This window comes from Spermophilus citellus (genome assembly GCF_964194105.1).
Source record: "Spermophilus citellus genome assembly, chromosome: 13".
Lineage (NCBI taxonomy): Eukaryota > Metazoa > Chordata > Mammalia > Rodentia > Sciuridae > Spermophilus > Spermophilus citellus.
In genome coordinates this window covers 5,018,101-5,027,519 of record NC_138193.1, presented here as the reverse complement: position 1 = coordinate 5,027,519, position 9,419 = coordinate 5,018,101, and positions in this window count along the sequence as shown.

The following is a 9,419-nucleotide window of genomic DNA, read 5'->3' as shown; positions in this document are numbered from 1 at the left end:
GAGGCTAGAGCTCAACACGTGGACACAATTCAGTCCCCAGAGGGTACTTTTCACAAGTTGTGTTTCTACCTCGCTCCTGACTTCTTGTGATGAAAGCTCCATGTGGCCAGAAGAATTTGTTCTCTTTTCAGTCCCAACTGGCAGAACGTGAAGGCTCTTGTGTAAGATATTAAGATAGAAAAGTGTATCTTTCACTACCCACGGGTAGCTTGTGGACTTCGGAGACCTGTTGCTTGATTACAAGACCGAGTTTCATGTCTCTTAATGGTAAAACATTCAGGACTCACAGCCTTTAGCAAAGGGAGAAGGCTTGGCAATTGCGGGAAAAATTCCCCAAAGGTCCACTGAAAGGGACCACTGATCCCACAATGCTCTGAGATGGAGCCAGAATCTGCCTTGAAGCTCACTGGCTAGACAGTCCTTGATAGAGAGGCCAGGTGGGTTGGGAAGTCCTTCCTCGTGGTGTAGCTATGCCTTGTGGAACAGTGGCACAGGCAGAGTGTGCAAGAGCTACACCTGCTCCTCACTGCCCTACTCTAGAAACCACATATCATCGCTACTTACCTTCTGGAAAAAACAGTCACATGACCCAAACCAGCTATATAGGAGACTGGGGAAAGTGATTGTTCTGGGTATTTGGGGTCAAAATGACTTAAATGAACACATCCTTGTCTGTACCACACCTCACCATTAGCTCTAATTAGACCCAAGTTTCAATTGCATAAGTCATCATCCAACTGTAGATGATGGCTGATCTTTAAATAGCTTCTTAAGGGAACTGTTCAGAGAAAGCCAAAGAGACCCTACAGAACGTAAGTGAGGCGATAGCAGAAGAAAAACACAGTTGTTTCCTGTGGATATGTAAGGTCTGCCTGTTCAGTAACCCAATTATGAAAAAAAATCCAAGGCATGAAGCAAACCAGGGTAGAAAGGTAAAAATAGCCTGTGGGTTATATGTAACTTCCCAGATTCTGGCCAGAGATTTCCCTCGGAGTGATTAGCTTTAAAGGGCACAAGACACAGACAATTATGGGGGAGGAGGGATCAAATGTTAAATGGGGCTTTTCTAGTTGACTCTGAATTTTGACAGAGCACACAAACTTAAGGACTGAGAGTGACAATCGCCCCTTTTTCTTCCAACAGAGGTGATCGACAAAACCCCTGAGAGAAAATATGCTCTTGCTAAGTGCAGCTGAACTGGTGCAGGAATCACGACCCTTGGTCACCTTCACGACAGACACTTCATCCCTACCTGTGAGAGAGCACCAGGGGGTCAATGCACAGAGATGAGGCTTGTCTCCCCTCTGGGAATTCGGGTCACCCCAGGGCTGAGAGTTGGCAGGAAGTTCACAGCAGCCATGGGATCGGTATATAAAAGAGTAAAAAGATCCCAGAGACTCTGAAATTTCTCCTTCCAAGTTCAAAGATCAGATTGACATCTGAGCCTCTGCAGGACGTCACAGATGTTGGGAGATCAATGAGGAAGTGAGGAGAGAGGGGGACGAAGCAATGGGAGGGCAGACATCTGCTTCCCCACAAGCCAGGGGAGCACCGTGCAAGATAGGCAGCTTAGAATTCACCCCCGAGAGCTTCACTGTGTGGGCAAGAGATGAGGCAGAGTCAGAAGATGCACACTGCATCCGTGTGCCAGGAGGGGTGGCAGCCCTGATCGGCTGGGGAAAGGGAGACTTTAAAATCTTAGTTTTTAATTAACATTCAATAAAATTAACTTCTTAGGTTCACAGTTGGATGACTCTCACGTGGGTGTAGACTCCCACCACCGTGAGGACAATCCGACTACCTACTCTCTTTGGTCCGTGTTTGGGTCACACCCTCTTGTACCCCTCAATGTCAGATCTGCTCTCTATGACTGTTTTTACCTTTCTAAGCATGCCATATAAACGGAAAAATGTCACCTTTTGAGATGAACTTTTTTCACATAGCATAATGCCTTGAGATTCATTCCCGTTGCATGTCTCAAAGATGCATTCTTCTTCATTGCTGAGCGATATCCCATTGTTTGTCATACTCACCATTTGGTACCTGTTCTGAGTAAATGATTGAACTTTTGAACCATTCATCCATCACAGTGACCACAGCATTAGATTCTTGAATGGAAGGATCTGGCAGAGCCTTGCAGGAGGATCTTCCTGGTTCCAGGAATGAGTCATTCTTTTTCTGGCTCATTCTTCAGCATTCTGCATGTGTGAGAACCTCTTTTGGTGTTCTGTCTTGGATATGCACTCAAAGGAAGTGACCTCATGGTCCTGGTTTGGGCCAGGTGACCACCTCCCTACATCTTCCTGACATGGGCCTGTGTACCACCACAAGTCCCATACTCACATAACAAACCAAATGCCCCCGTGACTCCCCCATATCCACTGAGTCCACCTGCCCCCAAAGCTCTGTTTCCCACAGCTCATTCATTGCCATGCCCTGACTCAGACTGCACGTCCACCCACCAACCATGGTTTGCCATCTTCCCATTGGTTTGCTTCTAGGGGTCCCAGCAACCGCAGATCAGCTCTGGCGCAGGCAGCCAAAAGAACTTCTTTGCCAATGAGTGGGCAAAATGACCTTCCCTAACAATGTCCCAAACCCAGCCTTGGTGAGGACACCCTTTCCAATTCTGTCCTTCTGTTCTCCCTCAGCCTCAACCCCAAGATACTCTTTGGAGTCCTATTTGCAGCTTTATAATTAATCTCTTATATCCAAATGAGTATTTCTTTATATTAAATATATATGAATTCTGTCTTCTGATTGAATACAAACTGATACACATTGGTTGAAGGTCACTCAGTTGTTTCCAGGTATTGATGATCATCAATAGAGCCACCATAAACATTTCTATATTGGTTTTGTATGAATATTCATGTCTCATTTCTCTGGGGTAAATACTAAGGAGTGGAATTTTGTGGACACCTAGTAAGTAGGTAAAGACTTTCTAACCTGTGCCCACCCCATTTTGCATTTCCACCAGCAGGGTGTGGGAGTTCCATTTGCTCCACATCTTCACTTGCATTTGATTTTGTAAGTTTGATTTCTTCTTCTCTCCACCCACTGCCATTCTACCTTTGGCCATTTCATTTGATATGAAGGGTTTCTTTGTTATTGTATTTTGGTTTTTTTTTTTTCATAATAAGGATTGAACCCAAGGGCACTTAGTCACTTAGCCACATCCCCAGCCCTTTAGAGATAGGGTCTTGCTAGGTTGCTTAGGACCTCACTAAGTTGCTAAGGCTGGCTTTGAACTTGTGATCCTCCTGCCTCAGCCTCCCGAGCTTCTGGGATTACAGGCGTACACCACCGTGCCTGGATGGTAAAGAGATTTTGTCATGGTGGCTTTAATTTCCATTTTCCTAATGGAGCGATATATTCCTCTTCAATGAAATATCTATTTGAAATTTCACTGTTTTTGAGGGTAGTTTGTTTACTATTATCAAATTTAGAGATCTTTATAACTGAATACAAGTTATTTTTTATTATCTTCCAAGCATTTTTTATTATCAATTTAATTTTTTTGTAGTTGTAAAAGGACATCATAACTTTATTTTGCTTATTTTTATGTGGTGCTGAGGATCGATCCCAGTGCCTCACAAGTGCAAGGTAAGCGTTTTGCCACTGAGCTACAGCCCCAGCCCTTAATTATCAATTTAAAGCTCATTTTTAATCCTTCTTTTAACATGGTTTTCCTCATAACAACAGCTACTTTTTTGAAATATAATTTATCACTTTTTTCTCTTATGGATTATTCTTTTGGTATCAAATCTAAAAACTCTTTGCCTAATTCCAGGTTATGTATTCTTCGAAAACTTTTATAGATTAACATTTCACATTGAGATTTGTAGTCTAATCCTGAGTACATTTTTTTTGTGTGTAAAGCATGAGGTTCCTCTTATTGTATGTATATGCCCAATGGATTCAACACTACTTTTTTTAAAATTCTAACTTTTATTAAATTGTCATTGATCTTTGTCAAAAATCAACAGGTTATATTTATGGAGAATATTTTGAACTGTCTATTCAGTTTCATTGACTTACTTTTCCCAATACTGTATTATCTTGACTGCTTTAACTTTATAATGAGTCAAAAATTTGAGGAGTGTGACTTTTCCAACTTTATTTTCTTTTCCAAGTTGCTTTGGTAATTCTAGTATCTTTTTACTTCCACATAAAGTTTTGAATAGGTTTGCCTATATCTACAAAATGTCCTGCTGAGATGTGGCTTTGAATTTTGTTAAGAGCAGGCTATACATCTCCATCTATTTAATTTTTCTTTATAAGCATTTTGTAGTTTTTCAGCATAAAGAACATTTACAAGTTTTGTTAATTTTTACCTAAGTGTTTCTTCCTTCTTTCCTTCCTTCCTTTTTTTTTTTTTTTGTTGAGCTATTGTAAGTGGTAATACTTTTTAACTCTTAGTTATCAATTGTTTGTCACCAGAGACTGAAATATATTTGATTTTTACATGTTAAGTTTTTACTCTGAAAACTTACTAAACTCATCAGTTTTAGGAATTTGGGGAGGAGTAATCTTGGATTTTCCACATAGAAAATCAGGTTTCAGGAATAAGGACAATTTTATTTCTTTCTTTCCAAACTGCATGCATTTTATTTATTTTTTCTTGTCTTATTGCACTGATGAAGACTTTCAATACAAAGTTGCATATGATTCTGAGAGTGAATATTCTTGCCTTGTTCTCATTATTGTAAAGTATATTGTCTTTCACCATTAAGCTGTAGTATTTGCTTCTGTTTGTTTTTAGAGCAATTTATCATGATGAGAAAGTTATCTTCTATGTTTAGTTTGCTGAACAGTTTTATAATGAAAGAATGGTAAATTTTATCAAGTGCTATCTTGGAATTACTTTCTATGATCCTATGGTTTTTCTTTTGTTAACTGTTAACATGGAGGATTGTATTGAAAGATTTTTAATTTTAAACCGACATTCCATTCCCAGGATAAACTCCACTTAGTTAGGGCGTATTTTTAGCTGCAGTTTTCTTGAATATTTTTGTCAATGTTCGTGAAGAATGATGATTTGTCGTTCTCTTATACTTTCATTGTTTGGTTTTGGTATTAGAAAAATGAGCTTCGAAAACTTTCTTTCCTTTTCTGTTTTCTGGAAGAAGTTTTATAGAAATTGTGGGTTTTTTTCCTTTTCCTTTCCTTAAATGGTAGAATTAGGCAGTAAACCATTGAGGTCTGGAGATTTCTATTCAGGAAACTTTAAAGTAGGAATTTCATTTCTGTAATAGTTTTGACTAATCTAGGTTATCTGTTTCAGCTTGGCCAAGTCTTTATAGCCTGTGGGACTTTTTATAGCTTTGGGGAATTTGTTGATTTCATTTATACTCTGTCTATACGGTATCTATAGTGGTTTTATCATGCTTTTAACATGTGTGGAGTCTGAAGTGAGATTTCTTCTTTCACTCCTGATACTGATCCTTTGTGTCCCCCCGGCCCCCGGCCCCCGGCCCCCGGCCCCCGGCCAAGATTTTTTTCTTTTCTTTTCTTTTTAAATCTTGATCAGTGTGGCTAGTGGTTATCATTTTTACTGATCTTTTCAAAAACCATCTTTCTGGTATTGGGAATGTAGCTCAGTGATAGAGTGCTAGCCTGGTGTATATAAGGGTCTGGGTTTAACCCTCTGTAATGTAAAAACAAACAAAAAAATAGCTTTGGTGCTATTGATTTTCTCTATTGTTTTCTGGTTTCAGTGGAATTAATTTCTACTCTTACCTGTATCATTTCCTTTTTTTTACATTCTATGCTGGAAGTTTAGGTTATCAAGTTTGAGGTATTTTCCTTTTCTAATATAAGCCCATACTTAATAATATACATTCCCCCCTAAGCATGTTTTACATTCAGTCTCATCTGGCAAACTTTGATACATCATATTTTCATTTTTATTTGAAAAGTTTAATTGATTTCTCTTGAGACTTCCTCTTTTATCTGTGGATTGATTTAGAAATGCATTGTTCAGTTTCCTAGTGTTTTAAGATTTTCTTGTCATTTTCTGTTAATAATTTCTAATTTAACTCCTTTATGAATAGAAGACATATTTTGTATAATTTCAAGTTTTTAACTCTTGTTATGTTTGTTTTACAGTTTAGGAGATGGCCTGTCTTAGCATCTTTTCTATGTGTTCATTAAAAGAAAGTATATTCTGCTGGTGTTGGGTAGGAGAGTTCTGTAATTGTCAAGTTGATCCAGGAAAACACCAATTAAGTGGTGGTGTTCTGCTCTTCCACATACCTGCTGAATTTTTGTTTACTAGTTTAATCAATATTTGAGAGAAGAATGTTGCATGAAGTCCCAATTATAATTGTGGAATTTCAACACTGTCAATTTTTATTTCATGTATTTTGAAATACTGTTGTTAGGTGCATATGGATTTTAAGATCATCAATTTTTCCTTTTGGAAAACTTGTCTCTTTATAAAAATGTGATATCTAGATATCTTAACAACATATAGTTTCCCATCTTCCCTCCTTCATTTTGTAGCTATCTTATATACTACATCTACCTACATTAAATATCCTCCCAGAAAATATTAATGTTTTTTAACTTTCAACAGACCATATCATGTTTTCAGTGTTTCCCAACACCAACCTTTGTAGAACCATTTTTATTTTAGCAGACAATTGACCCAGTTGGAAAAGGCCCCTAAACTTCAAGCCTCCTCTGAGTACGGAGTCAGTTTAATTCTATTGCCTTTCTGCTCTGTTTGGACCCACCCCCTCTGCACACACCTTTCAATGGCTCATCTGGAGCTCAGGAAGTGGTCAATCCCATAATTCAATTCTGGAGGTTGATGATATTCCATTTAGGGTCACATGCACCTAGGTGCAGCTTGGTGATGAGCTAGGAGATCTTGAACAGCTTTCTGGGTTCACTATACTGCACTTCTCTGTCTGTAGTCTCCACGGTGCTTTCTCGTGGCATAGATCTCCCCTCAGCTCTTGGGCCAGAGTGCTGGGGCTTCCTTACCCTGCTTTGTGATGCACAGTCAAATGGCACAGGGATAGAGAGAAAACAAAATTCAATATAGTTTGCCACACCCTCTTGGGACCACAGCACCTTGTACCAAAGTGGGCCTTCTCCCTGCCTGAGAGATGTAGGCTCTTGAGGGCCCATATTCCTGTCTTGTGTTGGTACTGTTGCTGCCACCACAGCGTGACCTAGCATCTGGGCAATGAAAGAACAGGGGGGCGGGAGTGATACAAAGAAAGAAAGACCAGGAAACCCTGACCAGTCTTCAAGCCAGGCCTAGAGGTCTTCTACAGCTCTCTCTATCATCCTTAACACCCCCTGTGGGCTTCAGACTAAGTTAAGTCAGGAGATAGTAGGTAGAAATAAAACCATAAAACTTTGAATTCTTGTCTTCTTCAATCTGTTTGCTTCTATCGACTCTTTGGAATCCTCAAATTGTTTTTCCTATGCATTCTCCCGGGTTTTATGGCTAAAGTGAGAGGATCAGAGTGGCATGTATTCACTCCATCTTGCCCAAAATGACCACCCGGAAATAATATAAATGTTAAATATCAGTATTCCCGGCCAACAGAGACCAGAAAGGCTGTGAAAATCACCTGAGGTGTCACAGAGTCAGTAAGGAGTGACCTCGGCTGTGTCGGAGGTAGGGCTCTCACCCTCCTAACTAGGACACATTTTCAGAGTGAAAGAAAGAACTCCGGACAATTACCCTTGGATAACAGGAACCAGACCTGTGGCCTCTTATTTAGAAGATGTGGTGAGAAAATAATACTCTTTTCTGATTGTATTCCACTGAGTCCAGCTGCTGGATTATAGTCTGTTATGCGTAGAAAATATATTTTGGTTGTTTCCTTTGTTTTGGTTGGTTTGCATATAGGAAATATAAATAACCTTTTGTCCTAAATGCTATTTTTTTTCATCTTCAGTATACTTACTAACCTAGAAAGAGTGCATTGTATAAATATCAGAGTTAGGGATTTTTCTTTTTTTGTAGGTTCAAGTCTGAGGCTTTTTCTGTAACGCTGAAGACAGAACTCTGGACCATTGGGAACTTCGTCACAGGGGAATCTTTTCTTTTTCTTACTTTTTTTTCATATTTTTTTAAAACATAAATTTGGATGCACCAGCCAAAAAGAAAGCATTCTAAGTCTGAGGTCTCAGAGAGAGGATGGCACAGCAAGCCCCATGACAATGTGGGTTCCTCCCTGCTGAGACCCCACAATGATCCTTCCCACAAGAGACTTCCTCCAGGCATAATTTATACCCTTTTCCTCCTCTTTAACTTTATCACCGAAATTTCCAACAAGGATGTTGCTTGGTGCCAGAGCCACAGTGGTTTTTATGATGTGGGTGCCTCCGTAAAGAAAGATCAGAAAAACATCTCACACAGGCACCAAGTGACCAGATGACAAGGTCTCACCCGCTCTGCACTTGGACCACATTCAGACCAGTGGATGTGACACACTCCAGGTGAATCAGTCAGGAGCTATTTTGCTTAATTATCCAAACGATGAATCATTCCCTCCATCAAGGAAGACAGCACAAGATGGTTTTACGTCTATATGTGACCAGAACATTATTTTAACTGCAGGTTGAACTCTTGTAAAGAAAGTGAACTTGCCTTGTCCATCAGGAAGAAGGACTTGGCCCTCAGCACATCACTTTGTTACCACGAGGTCAGGATATACAGAAGGCTGCGGACCTCAGCAGTAACTCACACTGAAGCTCTGTCTCAGCTCCATTCTCCTGACTTTCAAATGGTGTGTCCGCTAATTTCCCAGGCTGGGTGTGACCACGGACTCCTGTCCCTGCCTTTCCAGTTTGTACACAAGTGTTAGTGTACTCCTCGTCTCCTCACTGGGGAGTCATCTTGGCCCAGTTGATCCCTGCTTCCAGTGGCCCAGGGGACTGTCATAAACTTTAAGCTCAGTCTAAGGGTCTCTGGTCAATGAGACACGGAGGAACTCAAGTTATCTTGACATATATTGTGTCAGCCCAAAGGAAGGGACTCCTTCCTCCATAGTGTGATTTTCTTTTCTTTCTGAAGTTGCAATAGTGATATCTATTCTGTAGTAGCTAAACTTTGAATTTTGAATTTGGATCTTTTGGGGGGCCAGCGATATGCAGTCTGACCTCTCCTGAGATGTGGGGAGACGGTAGTGAGTGTAGCTCCTGGGCCAGCCACAAAGTCACCAAGGGAACTGACCAATGTGCCACCGTGTGCTGTCCTACTCAGCTAGGCAGTTCCATAGATTCAGTACACTAAACACGTGTGTGACTTAGGACACACTGAGTCATTCAGAATGTCATCCCATTGCAAACCTGTATGCACCTGTAGTCCACGTGCTCAGAGGGTCATTTCCCACAAGCTCCCAGCTCCCAGCAGAGACGGACTATACCCCTGCCCACCCTGTGTCCCTTTA